This window comes from Capricornis sumatraensis, chromosome 5 (genome assembly GCF_032405125.1).
Source record: "Capricornis sumatraensis isolate serow.1 chromosome 5, serow.2, whole genome shotgun sequence".
In the NCBI taxonomy this organism is placed as follows: Eukaryota; Metazoa; Chordata; class Mammalia; order Artiodactyla; family Bovidae; genus Capricornis; species Capricornis sumatraensis.
In genome coordinates, this window is record NC_091073.1 from 103,191,014 (window position 1) to 103,210,985 (window position 19,972).

The following is a 19,972-nucleotide window of genomic DNA, read 5'->3' on the forward strand; positions in this document are numbered from 1 at the left end:
ATTGAAAGAAAAGTTACAGTATAAAGTACATACAAAATAGTACACAAGATAGAGAAAAAGCATCTGGCTACTGGAAGACTTTTTGGCTGTATTATCCACTAGAAATGTTTAAATGATCTGAAGGTCTACCTTACACCTTTCAGTTCAGTTGCTCAGTCGTGTTTGACTCTTTGCAAACCCATGGCCTTCAGCATGCCAGGCTTCCCTGTCCATTACCTGGAGCTTGCTCAAACTCATGTCCATCATATTAGTGATGCCATCCAACCAGCTCCTCCTCTGTCGTCCCCTTCTTCTCCTGCCTTCAGTCTTTCCCAGCATCAGGGTCTTTTCAAATGAGTCAGTTCTTCACATCAGGTGGCCAAAGTATTGGAGCTTCAGCTTCATTCTCAGTCCTTCCAATGAATATTCAGAACTGATTGCCTTTAGGATTGACTGGTTTGACCTCCTTGCAATCCAAGGTACTCTCAAGAGTCTTCTCCAACACCACAGTTCAAAAGTAACAATTCTTTGGTGCTCAGCTTTCTTTATAGTTCAACTCTCTTGCACATTTAGTGATTCACATAATTTAAAATGAGATTCCCTGTAGGCACTAGATGTCCATGGTTGCCTAATTAAAAAAAAAATGTGTAACTTTGCAATTTTGCCCAATTTTTTTTTTCCTGGAAGGTAAGGTGGGAAGAAGCAGGGGGTGGTGGGATATGGTAGAAGTTTCAACTTTAAAATATATGTGAGCATTCCCATTATTTAAAAGAAGGCTTATAATGTAACATGTTGTTTTATATTAATCTTAGATTATATTTATAATTAAATATAAAACTAAGGCTAAACAACTGTTACTATTATGATTTAAAATGTAAATGTTGTAAACCTTAATAACTAAAAAATAATAATGATATTGTTTTAAAATAGGGAAGGAACTGTAAAACATGGTGTTAAGGAAACAAATTTCCCTATATTTTATAATAGAGAGTCAGGTAATGTCTAAAGATATCTGTAGTGAAAACAACAGTTATAACCCCAGTCTGTCTATCTGTCTAGCCTTCCATCTTTCCTTGTGTCCTTCAAAGATTTAGCATATAATTCTTATAAAAATGGGTAAACTTCAGCACATCAAATTCTACTGGCCAGACACTTGTAGGGGAAAGTCCTAAACTATTAACAAAATGAGAGTGAAAGTGAAAGCCGCTCAGTGGTATCCAACTCTTTGTGACTCCATGGACAATGCAGTCCATGGAATTCTCCAGGTGAGAATACTGCAGTGGGTAGCCTTTCCCTTCTCCAGGGGATCTTCCCAAACCTGGGATCGAACCCAGGTCTCCTGCATTGCAGGCAGATTCTTTACCAGCTGAGATACCAGGGAAGCCCTGTTAATAAAATCGTTGAGACTAACAAAACAACTGACAATTTTGTGACTTTTCACCAAAAAGAGGATGATGATGCTCAAGATGGTGTCAATCCTTGGGCAACTCTATCTTGTTTCAGGTACAGTACTGCTTGCTAAGTTAAAGTTATACATAGTAGGGAAATCAGAAATGTTCAGTTTTAGAATTTTGTATTTAATGAGATGCCAATAGCTACCTTTTACTATTGAAATGTCTGGACTTAAAATGAGGTTTGCCTCATTTCCTCGGTATGTGGGAAAATGTTATACTTCCTTGCTTTGTTCTGACAATCAATTTATTTGGTGAATGATAATGGGTAAATTGAATGAAGAGAGACTTTCTGGAATTTTTAGAATCATGTGTCTGAACAAGACATACATTTGATCGATTCACTTGTCAAATGTGTTGCCCAACATGGTATAAATAAGGCATGTAGTAGACTGACTGAGATTTTATTCTTCAGTTGAATGTCATATTGTGGTGATTTTCATAAGAAATTTGACAAAATTTAATGTTATAATTTTTTTAAAGAAAGACACTAACTAACACACTCCTGGAATGCTGTCAGTGTTGAATAACTGTCATATGAGTGAAAGCTAACACTATAAATAATCTATGACATGGACACCTCCTTCTATAAAAGTATTTTGACTTTCTAAAACAGTGCCTTTTATCATCACCTTTTCAAACTTCCTTTCCAGATCTTAAAGCAACTTGTGCTACTTCATTTGAAGAGAATTAGGTATGTTTTATTGCATTTTTATTTGTTTATTTTTAATATAAAATTTTGAAATTTATTTATTTGGCTGCTTTGGGTCTTAGTTGTGACACGTGGACTTAGTTGCCCTGCGACATGTGGGATCTTAGTTCCTCTTCCAGAGGTTGAGCCCAAGTCCCCTGCATTGGAAGGCAGATTCTTAACCACTGGACCACCAGGAGAGTCCCTATTGCATTTTTTATACTCAGCTTCCTATACTTGGTTGTGTCTGTCTCCCTGTTTAAATTCTTTGAAGACAAAAACTGGGCCTTCATTGACCTTTGCTTTGCTCCCTCTCCACTATGACTAGTACAGTACTTTATATATGGACCCTCCAGACTCAGGTCAATAATTGTTGAGTTGCTTTGAGATGAAATTGTTGGATAGGTTTTTAGAAAACTTGCTGTGTAACAGGCCTGTGATAAAGCTCAAATGTTGATTGTGACAGAGAGTTTTGACACTATAAAGTTATAAACTGGTGTTCAGTTCAGTTCAGTTCAGTTGCTCAGTCATGTCTGGCTCTTTGTGACACCATGGACTGCAGCACGCCAGGCCTCCCTGTCCATCACCAATTCCTAGAGTTTACTCAAACTCATGTCCATTGAGTCGGTGATGTCATCCAATCATCTCATCCTCTGTCATCCCCTTTTCCTCCCGCCTTTAATCTTTCCCAGCATTAGGGTCTTTTCTAAGGAGTTAGTTCTTTGCATCAGGTGGCCAAAGTATTGGAGTTTCAGCTTCAACATCAGTGCTTCCAATGAATATTCAGGACTGATTTCCTTTAGGATGGACTGGTTGGATCTCCTTGCAGTCCAAGGGACTCTCAAGAGTCTTCTCCAACACCACAGTTCAAAAGCATCAGTTCTTTGGCACTCATCTTTCTTTATAGTCCAACTCTTACATCCATATATAACTACTGGAAAACCCATAGCTTTGACTAGACGGGCCTTTGTTGACAAAGTAATGTCTCTGCTTTTTAAAGACATTTTTCATCATTTAAGCTTCGAGCATGTGATACGTGACTGAATGGAATTCCTGGAGAACTGTATTAACGTGTTCCAAAGACCTGAATCCTGAGGAAAGGATTAGGAGTGCACCTTCAGAGATGCAGCCTAGTTTCAGCCCAGAGACCCCACAGAGACTGAGACAGAACTGTGTCTGAGCGTCTCCTGTGGAGGCACGGGTCAGCAGTGGACTGCCACAGGGCCGGGGCTCTGGGTGCAGCAGGCCTGGGTATGGCATAAGCCCTCTTGGACGAGGTCGCCATTAACCCCACCACAGAGCTGCCAGAACTTACACAGGACTTGGGAAATAGGCTCTTGGAAGGCACAAACAGAACCTTATGTGCACCAGGACCCAGGAGAAAGGAGCAGGGACCACACAAGAGACTGACCCAGACTTTCCGGGGAGTGGCCAGGAGTCTCTGCAGAGGCGTGGGTCGTGGTGGTCTGCTGCAGGGTTGGGGGCACTGAGTGCAGCAGTATGTGCATGGGACCTTCTGAAAGAGATCACCATTATCTTCATTACCTCCACCATAGTTTGGTCTCAGATCAAATAACAGGGAGGGAACACAGCCCCGCCCTTCAATAGAAACTGGTGTTAGTAGTTATTATCATACCCATCTGTAGATTGGAAAGTTTAACTTTGGAGCCCTTAAGCAAAAATTCTAGCAAGTCTCCATTTATCTCATTTATCCATTATCATTTACTAATCTCTGTGGGTCATCCTATCAACCCCAATTGTCCCCTCATCTATGTTCCTTGAAATGCTAGAGTTGCTAAAGGCTTGGGGAAGGTTTGGTTTTCATATTATCTTCTTATGTACACCCTGACATCATCTTAAAAGTACCATTGGTATAATACTTACATAAAAGGTGTTTATGAGGACAAAATCAAACAAATAACTAAAGACTTAAGCACTCAATATGCTTCCCAGATGGCTCAGCGGTAAAGGAGACGTGGGTTCGATCCCTGGTCAGGAAGATCCCCTGGAAAAGGAAATGGCAATCCATTCCAGTATTCTTACCTGGGAAATCCCATGAACGGAGGAGCCTGGCAGGCTGCAGTCCACGAGGTCACAAGGAGTTGAACACGACTTAGAGACTAAACAGCAACAGCCAGCACTCAATAGAATGAATACAGAAGAGGTTTTTGCATGTTTCACAGATTTTACAGGGCAGCACACATCTGCTTGAAAAGTAAAAAATTCAGCCCTTTAGATGACTGATTCCAAATTGTCGAACATTAGGTATCTTATCATCTGCATCTGGTTGATAGAATGTGAATCCTCCCCAACACCCTTTTTTTCCTTTTGCCAGATGGCTTCAGCCATAGATAAAGCATGGACTTTTCCATGTTTCACATGGTACTTGATGTTGTAGAATTCCGTTTTTGTGCTGTTCTTTTCTCCCCTCTTGCTATTGCCTGGATCTCATTAGAAACCATTAGTGATGTAATACTAAACCTATGGAATCTTAAACATGCTTTTAAAATCCTGTGGAATAAAGATGTCTCCTACCAAACCAAGAATGCAGTGGGAATAGACAAAGTTAAGTTTCTTTAAGAAAAAATGACTCATTTCATAGTTTCCAAACTGTTTTGACTGAAGCCTCTCAAAATAAACTTTCTGCACTATGCAGCCTTTGATGTCTGACTTTGAAAAAAAAAATCATTTCTAAAGATACAATTCAGTCTTTTTTGGGTGTTCATGTATTTTTGCAGATTAACCTACTTTTATTTCAACCAGTGAATGACACAATATTAAATAGCCATCAGACTAAAAAAGAAAAGTATGTTTGAAGTGGTCTTAACTCCTACATAAACCAAATGTAAAGAACATGCCATATGACTTTTTAAATTACCACAAAAATAGAATTTCCAGAACATTACCAGAAAGGGGATTTGGTCCATTAAGAATAACAAAACAGTGTAGATGTCAAGAAAGTGGAAGATTAGGAGTGCAGTTAAGCTTAGTAATGATATTTTTGATTCATATGCTATTTCCTAGGCTAGGCATCATTTTTAATTTTTCACAGTCCTGAACCTTAATCCTTAAAGAGTAATTCAAGTTTCGGAGCTTACATGCTGCAATTTGTTTGGGGTGGCGATTTGCCATTGACTTGCCTCCGGCTTCTTTCGTGCTCTTCCAGCTGGGGGACTCAAAGGTGGTCATTTATTAAGTCCAGGTCTACATATGGCCACTGAAATAACTGGCTTTCAATCAAACCTTTATAAAAAAATCCAAACAACCAGTTCTTGTGCAGTTGATCAGATTGATTTAAGACATCAATTGCTTCTGTTCAAACAACAGTGAATGAAATAACTGGGTAACTGAACAACCTTTTCTTTCTTTCTTTAATTCTTTTTTTTTTTCTTCTTGAATGTTTCCCTTTGGAGCGGTGGGAAGGAGCTAGATTAAGATGTGCATTCTAGTTCCAACTCTTCCACCTCTATCTGATGCTTGGCAAGTTCCTTAACCTCTCAAGCCTGTACTTTCTCATCTACAAGTAGAGAGAAAAAACACTCTCCTCCTGGGTTTGTCTGAAACATTAAAAGAGAGATGTATGGCATTTGACACACACTTTAGTCAGTTCACTTCAGTCGCTCAGTCGTGTCCGACTCTTTGCGACCCCATGAACTGCAGCACGCCAGGCCTCCCTGTCCATCACCAACTCCTGGAGTTCACTCAAACTCACATTCATCAAGTCAGTGATGCCAATCCAGCCATCTCATCCTCTGTCGTCCCCTTCTCTTCCTGCCCCCAATCCCTCCCAGCATCAGAGCCTTTTCCAATGAGTCAACTCTTCGCATGAGGTGGCCAAAGTACTGGAGTTTCAGCTTTAGCATCATTCCTTCCAAAGAACACCCAGGGCTGATCTCCTTCAGAATGGACTGGTTGGATCTCCTTGCAGTCCAAGGGACTCTCAAGAGTCTTCTCCAACACCACAGTTCAAAAGCATCAATTCTTCGGTGCTCAGCTTTCTTCACAGTCCAACTCTCACATCCATGCATGACTACTGGAAAAACCATAGTCTTGACTAGACAGACCTTTGTTGGCAAAGTAATATCTCTGCTTTTGAATATGCTATCTAGGTTTGTCATAACTTTCCTTCCAAAGACACACACTTAGCATATGGTAAATATAAATTTCTTTCCAGTTGCCTGAATGGTATATACGTAGCATCTTCTGCTTTTTCCACTTCCCACTGTAATGATAACTTCTCAATAAAAAAGTGAAGAGAATATTTGACACTCAAGTCATTAGACTATTACAAATATCAGAATCTAAGATATATCTCACTTGGTCAAATTCAAGTTCTATAGCCGGATGTCTGAGATAATGGCAAAAAGGGACTATTGTTGGAATTTATGTTATATTATGAAACCTGTACATCCTCTAGAACTTAATGTTATCCTCAAGCCTTCTTTTTCTTTCCTTTCTTTCAGAGGCCCTTTCAAGTCTATTATCCGGTAATATCTCTAAACTCTTCTTGAACCTATATGCATTTTTAGCCTGGCACCAGCACTGCAAGTAATGTTTTCCAAGTGTTTACTACCCATAGTTTGAAGAGGTTCTTCTATTATTTGGCCTGAAACTGTCATGTCAAAGCATCAAAACTGAGAGAAAGCAGGGACTGGGAGATGGGAAAAAGGCAAGACAACTAATATTTATATGACAGAAAGTTTAATAGAAAATGAATAGGGTCATACATTCTGGTAGGCTTGGACTTCATTCCATTCTTGGACTCTGTTTCATTCTACTTCATAGGGTTGTTAAGAGGATGCTATGTACCCAGTTAAACTTCGCTAATGCCAGTAGACAGCTAATTTTGGATTCCTTCTTTCAAACCATTTATTTTAATGAGTAATTAAGGGAATTTCTCTTGTGATCCAGTGGTTAAAACACTGTGGTTGCCCGGCAGTGGGTGCAGGTTTGATCCTTGGTCTGGAGATTAAGATCCCACATACCATGTGGTGTGGCCAAAAAAGAAAAAGTAACTAAGGTAGTTTACGGTCTTTAAATTGCTATAAAATGTCTAAGTGTTAAAGAGGGAGAGAAATTAGTATTGTTCTCTCTGTAAAGTGTCTGCCTACAATGCAGGAGACCCAGGTTTGATCCCTGGGTCAGGAAGATCCCCTGGAGAAGGAAATCGCAACCCACTCCAGTACTCTTGCTTGGAAAATCCCATGGATGGAGAAGCGTGGTAGGCTACAATCCATGGGGTCCCAAAGAGTCAGATATGACTGAGCAACTTCACTTTCTTTCTCTGTGTAAAGATAATTTCATAGCCTAACTTTCAGATTTGTAGAAAGTGAAAGTCGTTCAGCCGTGTCCTACTTTTTTCAACCCCATGGACTATACAAGTTCATGGAATTCTCCAGACCAGAATACTGGAGTGGGTAGCCAGCCCTTCCCTTCTCCAAGGGATCTTCCCAACCCAGGGATGGGACCCAGGTCTCCCACATTGCAAGTGGATTCTTACTTACCAGCTGAGTAAGTCTTATTTATATTATTTCCACCCCCACCCCGTGAATTATTGCTAACCATTTTTATTGCTAAGGGCATCTGCTCTAATACTTTAACATAGTGAGTCTCAAACTTTAACACTGGAATCATCTGGGGAACTTGTGAAACACAGTTTGCCATGCCCCTTCCCCCGTCTCTAATTCAGTAGGTGTGGGGAGAGGCGCCAAAGTTTCACAATTTTGAGTCAATTTCTATATTATACTGATGCTGCTGGTCTGGGGACTACATCTTGAGGACCACTAGGGTGGTATTTTGTTCTAGATAAGCATCAAACCCCAAGAGCTAGGTCTCAAATTGTGCCCAGGTGGCAATAACCTTCCCATGTCAAAGAAAAGAGAAAGGTGATTGGGAGGATCAAGGTTTCCCATGTTGTAGGCCTTCCTCAGGGCGAAAGTTCTCGTTCTTTCTGAGACAATCTCTTACTTTTAGCTGGATTTCAAGAAAAACGTGAGAAGCAGGAACTAAATCTTTATAAGGTAGTGTTAGTCGCTAAGTTGTGTCCAACTCTTTGTGACCCATGGACTATAGCACACCAGGCTCCTCTGTCCATGGAATTCTCCAGGCAATAATACTGAAGTGGGCTCCATTCCTTTCTCTGGGGCAATCTACCCAAACCAGGGATAAAACCCGGGTTTCCTGAATTACAGGCAGATTCTTTACCATCTGAGACACCTGAGCCACCGTGGAAAACCTTATAAGGTAGAGACAGGCCTAAGTTTGCTGTGTGTATAATATGTGTATTCTTTCAGAATAATATGGAGATTTGTTTTTTACTGAAGTCATTTGGAGTGGATTATTGGTCTATACAATTTATAAAATTATATTCAATCATACAATTAAAGAAAAGACCTCTATTTGCAAAATAGCCCAAAGTCATTTTATACTTACCAAAAAAAAATGATCTTGGCACTTCTGTAGATAAATCTTCCAAATGATTTATGAATCATTAATAGCTCAATTCTTAGACCCAGGGATTAGAATTAAGTGTTGTATCTGAGAAAGGATAACTCCAGACTAATCAGAGGCGATAGGACAGGTTAGAGAGAAATAAATGCATCATTTCTAGATTCTTCACTGATTATCTTTTCATCTCAAGTTTCATTGTCACCATTTTAATTAAGATTTCAAGAATCACCAAACTTATTTCCTCCCTGACTCATCTCATTCTAGACACTGATTGTGAATCTTTCCAAACTATCATCTATATTTAAAAATCCTAATTCCTACTGACTGTTCCAAGAATAAAGTGTGAAATGGATATCCAAGGACCTAATCAATACAGCATGCTTCCCCAACACTCCCAGCCGTACTTTTGAATGTGCTCGCTCATGAATTTAACTTGTGCGTTTCTGCTCAAATGGCTTTGCTTTGTTCCTGAGCAAGAGTGAAATATCCTCACTCCTTTTTTTTTCTAGTTATCCTGAATCTTAACTCTTCCCTGAGAGCCAGTCTTCTCTGTGAAGCCTCTCCTGAGTACTGTGTGTATGTGTGTGTGTGTGTGCTGAGTTGTTCAGTTGTGTCCAGCTCTTTGCGCCTCCATGAACCATAGCCTGCCAAGCTCCTCTGTCCATGGAATTTTTCCAAAAGACAATACTGGAGCAGATTGCCGTTTCCTACTCCAAAGGATCTTCCCAACCCAGGGATCAAACCCGCAGCTATTGCATCTCCTACACTGGCAGATGGATTGTTTACCACCGTGCCACCTGGGAAGCCTTCCTGAATACTGTGGCTCGTCTAATCCATAAGTGGCAGAGCTCTTCCAATACACCCTTCATCCTTTTACCCTTGAGGAACTTGAGGTCTGCAGAGTTCATGACTTGCCCAAAGTCCCATGACCAGTTAGCAGTGTCACCAGAACCTAAAATTGAGGTCATTTAACATCTAGCCAGTACTTTCCGTTACACAGCGACAGTTGTCTGAATTATTTAAACTAACCATAACCTTTTTTGTATTGTTGATTAATTGTTCATAAGTATGTAACCTGGAAATGACAAAGCTCTCTCTGGGTTATTGGGGCCTCAATCTCCATATTTCTAGGAATCCCCATGAAAGAGAGTGCTGGGAATGCCTATGTTTTCCTGTCACCTCCTGCTGCAAATTCCTGTCATCCTCTTAGAATTTTCCACCCCTCCCTATCTCTCTCGGCTTCACCCTAGGGATGGAAAAACTCCTTTTTTCCTGATTCCCACAAAACTGTGCTGTTTAATAGACTTTGATTAAAGGTTTGAAGTGTTAGAAGAACATCATGGTACAGCCCAGACTAGATCACAGTTTAAAACAAAATGTTAGACATGGTGGCCATGGGGCCTAAGGAGGAAGAGGGCAAATGAAAAGTTACCTGAGACTGGAATGGCCGCGGGGGAAAAAATCAGCTTTTTAGCTCTTTGCCTAATTCTCTCCCAAGCAACTTGGGGGTGGGGATTTGTTCACCTGTTACAGAAACAAAAATGATCAAAGTGTTCAATTTACATAAAACAAAACAGTCATCTGCCCTGGGCTTATGCTCTTTCTTAGTATCTCTAAATCACAACAAAATTGTTGATGTTAGTTTTTCTTTAACTTGGGCCAGACTGAATTTTTAGGCAGCACTCCATTCCTCAATGACCAAGGCAAATTTCCGAGGTCAATGGTATATTTTTCCCTCTGAATTTCTGCACAGGTAGTTAGGCAAAAGCCTCCAGCAGGAGTGTGCAGAAGGCCCTGAGATTAGGAAGAGAACAGATGCAGAACATGGGAGCTTGCCGACACTTACTGAGTGTTTCCTTCATGTCGGGTGTCATACTGCCTTGTGATAGCTCATTTAGTTCCCACAACAACCGTGCCAAAGAGATGCTTTCCATCTTTACAGAGAAATTAAAACAGTCTGCAAAAGTCATCCAGCAAATAAGTGGCAGCTCTGAAGTGCAGATCCAGATCTGTCTGACTTGAAAACATTTCTCATGCCTCAAAACAGCCGAAGAAATTGCAGTGCCTGGTCAGATGACAACTGGAGAAGGCCAGGCACAAAAGTTTATGAACAGAGAAAACAGTAGTGGGATGGAAACAAGGAAGCCCTCATGGCTGAAACAGCCCAAGGAGAATTCTCAGATCTGATGGCTATTCATTATATTTGTGCACTTCCCCGATGGCTTAGCTGGTAAGCTGGTAAAGAATTCACCTGCCAGTCCAGAAGACATAAGAGACATGGGTTCAGTCCCTGGGTTGGGAAGATCCCTTGAGAAGGAAATAGCAACCCATTCCAGTATTCTTGCTTGGAGACTCCCATGGACCAAGGAGCCTAGCAGGCTTCAGTCCATGGGGTCCTTAAGAGTCGGACACGATGGAGCACACACACGCATATGCATTGCATTTGTGATGAGAGAAAGGGTGAAGTGAAGATAGTGTTGATATCTATATCTGAGTACCAGGAGTAAGAAGCAGAAATGTTGGTCAGAAATGTTGTTTGCAGAAGATAATGATAAATCCATGACGGGAAATGGTAAATTTTCTTTCATCCTTTCTTCTGTGTGAAGCTATTTGATTTTACACAAACTCAGAGGCCCTCCTACAGAATCTTAATTGGGTATACTCAGTCACTCAGCCTTTATAACCCAAGAAGGGCAACGTATTCAATGTAGTATCACTGAGAGCCTTCTTGGGCAACTTTTATTTATCCATCTCGCCTGTGAGTGGGCAAGGCGGGCAGGTATCTGGTTTTTGTTACTGCGCAGAAGTCTTTACAGTTTTGTTGATGTGAATGGATAAGTACTCGCATCTGAATGGCAATTACTCTATGTCTAAACAGAGGACTCTGTGGCAGTTTTCTTACTAAAAAGTTGTTAAATTTGGCAATCCTCACTCTGTTCCAGTCATACATTTTCTTAGCCATATTAGGTTATATGGAAAAAAGCCAGTATTGTGGCTGATGTATGAGTAGTTTTTCTGTACCAGGGCAGTTTTCTTGAGAGCCTTTTCTCATTAGTTTAAAAAAAAAAGAGGCAAATGTAGCTCAGAGTATATTTTGATATATGGCTGGAAAGAAAAATAAAATCTTGCCAATCCCCAAAGTATTAGGAATAGCATCTAAGACCAAAATCAGATTTTTAACCTGGATGACTTGGGAATATTTGGGTATTTATTTGTTTCTTATTGAAGGGCTGTATCAGTTTATTAAAAGTCCAACTAACCTTGTCACAGATGCAGAGGAAGAGATTAGAACAAAATCACATTAACTGTCTCATATTTCCTCTTGCTCTTGTTTTCACTCAGTCTCCAGTGTTAGAAATTCAGCATCTGAGTTCTGGACCCACTACAGTCTGAGTAATCATAGACATTGGACTTAATTTCATTGTTCACCAACGATATAGTCTCTATCTCACAATGTTCTTATGAGAATCAAATGACATAATGCACGTTTCAACCATTAACGATGGAAAGCATACTTTCTCTTCCAAACTACTTTTAGAGAAAAGTGTAGCAGCAGGTTATTTACCTGGTTGCTTTGGTATGGTTCTCTCCCTTTCATCAGAATTTAATCATATTCTATTTTGATACCTAATAAAAACTCATCCATATATTCATTAATTTATTCAGTTTATTGAGCACTTGGTCAATGACAAACTTAGTAAATACTCTATCTGCAAATAGATAATAAACCTATAAATTAATTAATCTATAATTAATTAATTGCCTACCTTGTCACTGGATATTCTTTTGAAATATTGACTGTTTCTTGGTCACTGATTCATTTTATACATATTTGTTGAGGGATCACTATATTTTAGGTAATTGCAAAGTGCTTGGGGATCAATGATTTAAGAAAAAACAAGCAGAAAGCTTTTTGGAGCTTTCAGCCTGGTAGGAAAAAGTTGAAAGCTTTATGGAGCCTTCAACCTGGTAGGAAAGACAAACATTAAATAAATACATAGACACTGAAACATAAATGTCATTACAAATTGTGATTGTACATGAAGATATATAACAAGAGCCATAAAAGAATAATATGAAGGGAAAAAAATCTTAAAAATCTTCATATCTAATACCTTTAATTTATATACTTTGGCAATATAAATGGATAGAATACTTAAAGCTTTAATCATGTGTCTTATGCTTGTGCTATAACAAAAAAAAAAAATCAGTGTTTTGTGAGTGTTGCAAAAACTTTGACTTTGTGGATTTAAGGAAAGCTGAGAAGGCAATGGCACCCCACTCCAGTACTCTTGCCTGGAAAATCCCATGGATGGAGGAGCCTGGTGGGCTGCAGTCCATGGGGTAGCAGAGTCAGGCACTACTGAGCAACTTCACTTTCACTTTTCACCTTCATGCATTGGAGAAGGAAATGGCAACCTACTCCCGTGTTCTTGCCTGGAGAATCCCAAGGACAGGGGAGCCTGGTGGGCTGCCGTCTATGGGGTCGCACAGAGTCGGACACGACTGAAGCGACTTAGCAGCAGCAAGGGCTATTCAAGTGAGAAATGTGCTGGTATAACTAAGGAAAGGTAGGGGAATCATTTCAGTCTTAGAGAACAGCATGACCTAGGGCCGGCAAGATTTGGATCCATGCAAGAAACTGAAAGAAAGTCTGACCAAATCACAAAATTAGTGATACAAGAGGAAACTGGAGAGTTAGGCAGGGACAGATCATAAACAGTAGTTGCAGGTTGTGTAAATAATTGAATCTATAATCTAAGTGCACTGTGAAGCTATAGAGGTATTTTAAGGAGGGCAGTGATCCAATCAGATTAGTGTTTTTTAAAAGGTCTTTATTTGCAGAAGGCCAGAAAATTTGAACAGAAAGATGTGTAAAGGAGTCTCCTGGAATGATCCGAAGAGATAAGGTGGCTTGGATTAGAGCAGTAACAGTAATTATGAAGATAAATGGACTGCTTCACTAAATATTCTGGCGGGAGAATCACTGGACTTATTTATTGCATGGGGAGTAGTGGGGAATATACAGTGAGGACAAAGTGGCTGGAAAGACTCCCAAGTCAGGGCTCAAGCAGTCAGGTAAATGCTAGTGCCATATTCGAAGATGGGAAGAATTCAGGGAATATGGACTATGTTCAATTATTAACATATTATTTTTGCTGAAAGAAAAAGGAGCAGTGCTTGAATGTTTTGAGTTGTAGAGAGGAAACAAAGTATAAAGTATAAACTCCACCCTCAGAGTATTTGCGCCATAGGCATTAAGCCCACTATTGACACTATTTGACTTCCCTGGGCTTCCCTGGTGGGTCAGACAGTGAAGGATCCACCTGCAATGTGGGGAGACCTGGGTTCAGTCCCTGGGTTAGGAAGATTCCCTGGAGAAGGGAACGACTACTCACTCCAGTATTCTGGCCTGAAATTCCATGGACAGAGGAGCCTGGCACGCTACCGTCCGTGGGGTCTCAAAGAGTCGAACACAGCTGAGCGACTTTCACTACCAGACCTGCTCAAACCACCAGTGGCTCTCCTATGATGCTATGGGTTACCTCACTGCTAGGACTTTTTCCCTCTCCTTTCTCCCGCTGTGTGTACCTACCTATAATGTGTTTGCTTACAATACACTTTTGTGTATATTTTGCTTATAATACACTTTTGAATTATCTCAAGACTTAAATCGGTCAGTCTTGAAAATTAGGTATTTTGTTTTGTTTTTGGCTGTGCCAAGTCTCAGCTGTGGCACCCCAGGTCTTTGCTGTGGCATACAGGGTCTTTAGCTGCAGCATGCGAACTGTTAGTTGCAGTGTGTGGGATCTAGTTCCCTGACCACGGATTGAACCCAGGCCCCCTGCATTGGGAACATGAAGCCTTAACCCACTGGGCCACCAAAGGAGTCTCCCAAAATTAGGTTCTTAAAAACAACTTTGCGGGGGGGGACGGCGGGGGGGGGAGTTTTTCTACAGTCTTGGCAGTGAATGGATAATACTAGAGGTCTTTTCAATTTTGTCTTGCTATGAATATATTATTTGTTGTAACTCATCTGTAAGTATTTTGGTGGCATTGCAATTATTGTTTCAACTTTTCCAGCTGGTTATTTGAAAACAAGAATTCACATAAAGAGAATGTGATCAGTTTGATCCCTCGAGCATCACCACACCCTCTACATTACTTAACAATTAGAAGCAAAGTGATTGAGATTTGGGGATTAGGGTTTATATACAAGAATGTCCAAGAAAAAAAAATAAAAAATAAATTAAAAAAAAGAATGTCCATTACAATATTACTTATAATAGCCCAAACTTGAAATATATGTCCAGTCATAGGGGAATGATTATGTAAACCATGACATTGTTAATCAAGTTAAAAGAATGGTGTAGGAAAATATATGTAGGTGAAAATATGAATATATAACATATTAAATTGGTTTTTAAAATACTATCATATGTGTTAGTAAAGAGAACCAGAAGGAAATATATTTAAACTTTAAATCTCAGAGTAGGAGGGATTAAGAGACTTTAAAATTGTTCTCTACATATATTTCTATGTTTTCTAAATTTTCTAGAGTGAAATTTATGTTTGTATATTCTCCCTTTTGTTGTTTTCTTTTAGTCACTAAGTCATGTCTGACTCTTTTGTGACCCCATGGACTGTAACCCACCAGGCTCCTCAATTCAGTTCAATTCACTCAGTCATGTCTGATTCTTTGCAGCCCCCTGGACAGCATGCCAGGCCTCCCTGTACATTACCAAATCCCAGAGTTTACTCAAATTCATGTCCATTGAGTTGGTTCTCATCCTCTGTTGTCCCCTTCTCCTCCTGCCTTCAATCTTTCCCAGCATCAGGGTCTTTTCAAATGAGTCAGTTCTTCTCATCAAGTGGCCAAAGTATTGGAGTTTCAGCTTCAGCATCAGTCCTTCCAATGAATATTCAGGACTAATTTCCTTTAGGATTAACTGGTTGGATCTCCTTGCAGTCCAAGGGCCTCTTGAAAGTCTTCTCCATCACCACAGTTCAAAAGCATCAGTTCTTCAGCACTCAGCTTTCTTTATAGTCCAACTCTTACATCCATACATGACTCCTGGAAAATCCATAGCTTTGACTAAATGGACCTTTGTTGGCAAAGTAATGTCTCTGCTTTTTAATAAGCTGTCTAGGTTGGTCATAGCTTTTCGTCCAAGGAGGAAGCTAGTGGATGTGATGAAATTCCAGTTGAGCTATTTCAAATCCTAAAATAGGATGCTGTAAAAGTGCTGCACTCAATATGCCAACAAATTTGGAAAACTCAGCAGTGGACACAGGACTGGAAAAGGTCAGTTTTTATTACATTCCCAAAGAAAGGCAATGCCAAAGAATGTTCAAACTACTGTACAATTGCACTTATTTCACACACTAGCAAAGTAATGCTCAAAATTCTCCAACCAGGCTAGGCTCCTCTGTCCATGGGATTTTCCAGGCTAAAACACTGGAGTGGGTTGCCATTTCCTTCTCCAGGGAATCTTGCTGACCCAGGGATCAAACCCGCCTCTCCTGCATTGGCAGGCAGATTCTTTACCACTGAGACACCTGGAAAGCCCATATTCTCCATAATAAAATGTATATCTACAGAGCATTCAGAGATACATCTGACTTTACAGATTTAATGATCTGAACTGTTTTTCAACAGAGTAAAATAGAAATAAAAGCAGTCTTGAAAAGCATCAGTCTTTCAGTCTGTCAATAAATAATTGATGAGTACTGCACAAGTTGCCTTGGGGATGTAAAGTGATAAAATGTTACTCCTCACTCAAGGAGCTTATGATCAAGCGCCTGCTCTCCTAGATTTCCCCCCTTTGGATTCAAATAGCCTAAAAACATAACAAGGACAGCTTTTATGTTTGTCTCTGAGCTTTTCCTTTTTGAGATACACCAGGAAATGAAAGGGCTCAGAGAGAGAGAGAGGAAAAAACACTACCCGAGTAGCTTATCTACGCAGCCTCAATGCCATTTAAATCCTGGCTAAATTTAATGTTTTCCTCTCACATTTCTAGTATATTTCATATAATGTATTTGTAGTTCTAGCCAAAGTTCTAGGATGGCATTTGTATGCAAGCTTAGTTGTTCTAAATTATTCAGTCATTTGTTTTTCACTCTTTAGCAGTGGTTTCTCACAATCTTATTTTTTGTTCCAAACGTGTAAGAATTGTTGTCTCTGAAAAGTGCATTTTCTTATAAAGCTGCAATGTACGTTTTACATACATGTCAGCTCTATTCAGTCTTTATGTGCCTTCGTAATGCCAGAATTGCCATTTCAAAAGACAGAGAGCTGCCCAGTATGAAATTATTTGGTGGTGGCAGTTGCCCAAAAGATTTTATTGAACTAATTTGTCTCTTTCATTTAGTTCAATGAACTCAGCTATAAATGCTGTCCCTGATGAGGCTTCTGTTGGTATCTTTGTTGGCATATGAATAAAGACACTGCTGTTTAAAAAATGCTGTTCTTTAGAGATAAATTTATGATAGAATGTTAAATTTGAAATATTATATTAATGTGAAAATGGATTTTATTGCTCCATTTGTTTAATCACACACAGTTGTTGTTTGTTTTTTTTTTTTAAGAGATCAGCCTGGGTTTAAGTTTGTTGCTATAAAAGATTGAAGCTGAGGTATTGTCCACAGAACCATCAACCATCTAATATAATTGCCAATAAAATCATTAGTAACAGGCTTCAGTGAGATTCTGATTGCCCTATTTGTATCCAGTTTGAATCTGGTCCCAGAAAAAAATGACCCTGGATAATAAGTCAAGATTTAGAAATAGAAAAGTTGGAACATCTAGAGACATCACACATATTTATTGAGAAACTAATGTCTACTCAGAACTCCACAAAGCACTGCGGATATAGAAGCGAAGATGACATTGAGAAAGTAGATCATATGTAAGGGTTCCTAATCACAAATTTTTTTTTCAAGAACTCAAGCCAAAAAAATAACAAAAAAGTGAAAAATAGTTTAATATTTTTTACTTTTCTCACTAGGGAATTAGCTCAGTGAGGGCAGAGATCTTGTCAGTCAGTTTCTGCCTCATCCTTAGCAGTTTCCATTTCATAACTAGAAATAGAATCTCAAACTGGGCTGATGTTTTGTGTCATGATATAGGAATAGAAGATGAGCAGATCTCGAAATATTTTTCTCCCTGTGTCATGTGTGAGGAATGATATTCACAGCGAAGTCTCACTCTCAGGAACACACATAAGAAGGCCTTTTCTTCCACCCAAGAAAGATTCTGAGAATGCAACTGAGTGAGAGTCAGGTTTACAGAGATAACCTTGACTCTTTCCTAATGGTTTAATAAAGAGTAAATCACATGTAACCTCAGATTTCTGATGACACTTCATGGGTAATGATGCTGTGATTGAGAATTCATGTGGAAAACCTCTGATGGGCCTCCATACCTTGACAGATCTATTTTGATGTTCAGGTGCTTTGAGGTTAAGATGATTACTTGAAGGATTTATCGATTGTAGCACTCCCCACACCATGTCATTACTGCAAAGACAGTGCAAATTTTAAGGGTAACAAAGAATCAGTTCTCGGGATTGTTGTTTTGAAAATTTTTATCCCATGATACCAGTTGGGAGTCAAATAAATGGATTTATCTGTCCTCTAAAAACAAATATAGTGATTGATTTGTCTTAAAATATAAAACAACCAGCTTCTGCTGAGTGAACTTGGTTGTTAAGTAACCAACTAGAGTCAGAATAGTGTTCTACCATGAGAAAAGATCTGGAGACCCGTATCTACTCACCACTAGCTGAGAGGCCTTGGACAAACCATTTAACTTCTCTAGGACTCTCTAGGTCCTGTTTATAAAATGTTTCCAATAATATTTATCTTACTGATATCCAGGGTTGACATGAAAATCATTTGGGAAAAGGAATATGAAAGCTCTGTTTACTATAAAATTGCTTTCGTTTGTATTCTTAGTCCATTGATGATACCACTAGTCACTTGGAAATCAGTCCACAAATGACTGATCCCATTGATGATAGAAGCATAATTGCCTTGTGACCAACCACTTCATCCCTACCAAGCATTCCAGACATTTCAGTGCAAAAACAAGGTCTATGGGAAAAAGTCAAAAGGCAAGTGATCAGAGGAATTCCACTGGCTCTTCCCAGGGCCCTGTGCACAAACTGGTCCCCTGTGCATTGTTATTTTGCTGTGTTTGCTGATTTCCATAGTTTCCAAGACAATCACAGACTGATAACTGGGGGGTGATGATGAACAGGGACAGAGTGAGCGTGATGTTATACCAGTCTTCTAGTGCAAAGGCCCCTCTATCTCATCCGTGGGGTTGCAGCCTTCGCTGTCTACTCTTTGAGTTAAATGTGCAAATACATTATGCAGAGACTGACATTTTTAAATGCTGAGGAATGACATCAACCAGCAAATTTTTTTTTCAAGACTATACACATTGATGCTTTTGTCTTTGTTACATGAGTAGGACAAAGTGATTCTAGGTTCTAAGCCCTCAGTCCTACCACTGTTCACATTCCCAGTCAGACTTTTGTGCTTAAGGCTCTGAATCAGGTCTTGGCATAAAGCCCTGGAGTGGAGGAGAAAGGTGGGCAGTGCTAGTTGATTACAACGTAGAGAAGAGGAACAGGTTCATTCCACTTTCGGTGTTATTTTGCTTTGTGGCTTTGCTCATCTTGAGCAACCAGCCATACAAAAAATATATAATATGCAGTCCTTGAATTTTAATCAGTAGTAAAACCTAACACTAGTAAAAGTTTTAAGAATACTTTAAACAAAGTACATATTATGTAATAGAAACAAGAATATTGATTCACAAAATCAATAAAGTGTGCTCAAGTTTTCCACTGAGCTGACTGAATTGAATAAATTATCCAATTGCTTTGATTACCTGTAGTCTCAACCAGAAGGAACTGAATTAGAACACTGCTTCTTTGTGAATATCCAAAATTCCTGAGTACTGAGATTGTTAATAAACTGAGTCTATTGAAACTAATGGGTTTGATTTAATGAACTGTAACTAAACTTACAATTATCAAACTATTCTATATGCCTGAAGTTTACTGCACAGCAAATATTTACAAGTTATTCACCTTGCATAGCAAGGATGTTGGAAAAACAGAGCCCTGCTGGTAGGAATATCAAATGGTGCAGCCACTTTGGGAAAATGTCCTGTAGTCCCTCAAACAATTAAACATAGAATTACCATATGACCCTGCAATTCCACTCCCAGGTATATGCCCGAGAGAAATAAAAACATATGTCTGTGCAAAAACTTGTATACAAATGTTTATACCAACATTATTCACAACAGGCAAAAGAAGCAAATAATAAAACATCCATCAACAAACAAAATGGATAAATAAATTGTGATGTATCCATACAATGG

General features: G+C 39.4%; 1 protein-coding gene across 5 annotated transcripts in view; it reads left to right on the top strand.

Annotated features, from left to right (window-relative positions):
• CALD1 (caldesmon 1) overlaps positions 1-19,972 on the top strand; it is a 231,725-nt gene that overhangs the window by 70,275 nt on the left and 141,478 nt on the right. For 3 of the 5 annotated variants that reach the window (XM_068972841.1, XM_068972839.1, XM_068972844.1), the window contains exon 2: positions 2,084-2,124. The exons of the other annotated variants lie outside the window; for them this stretch is intronic. The gene's annotated coding sequence lies outside the window, so the exon portion shown is untranslated. The remainder of the gene's footprint in view (positions 1-2,083; positions 2,125-19,972) is intronic. 5 annotated transcript variants of the gene reach the window in all.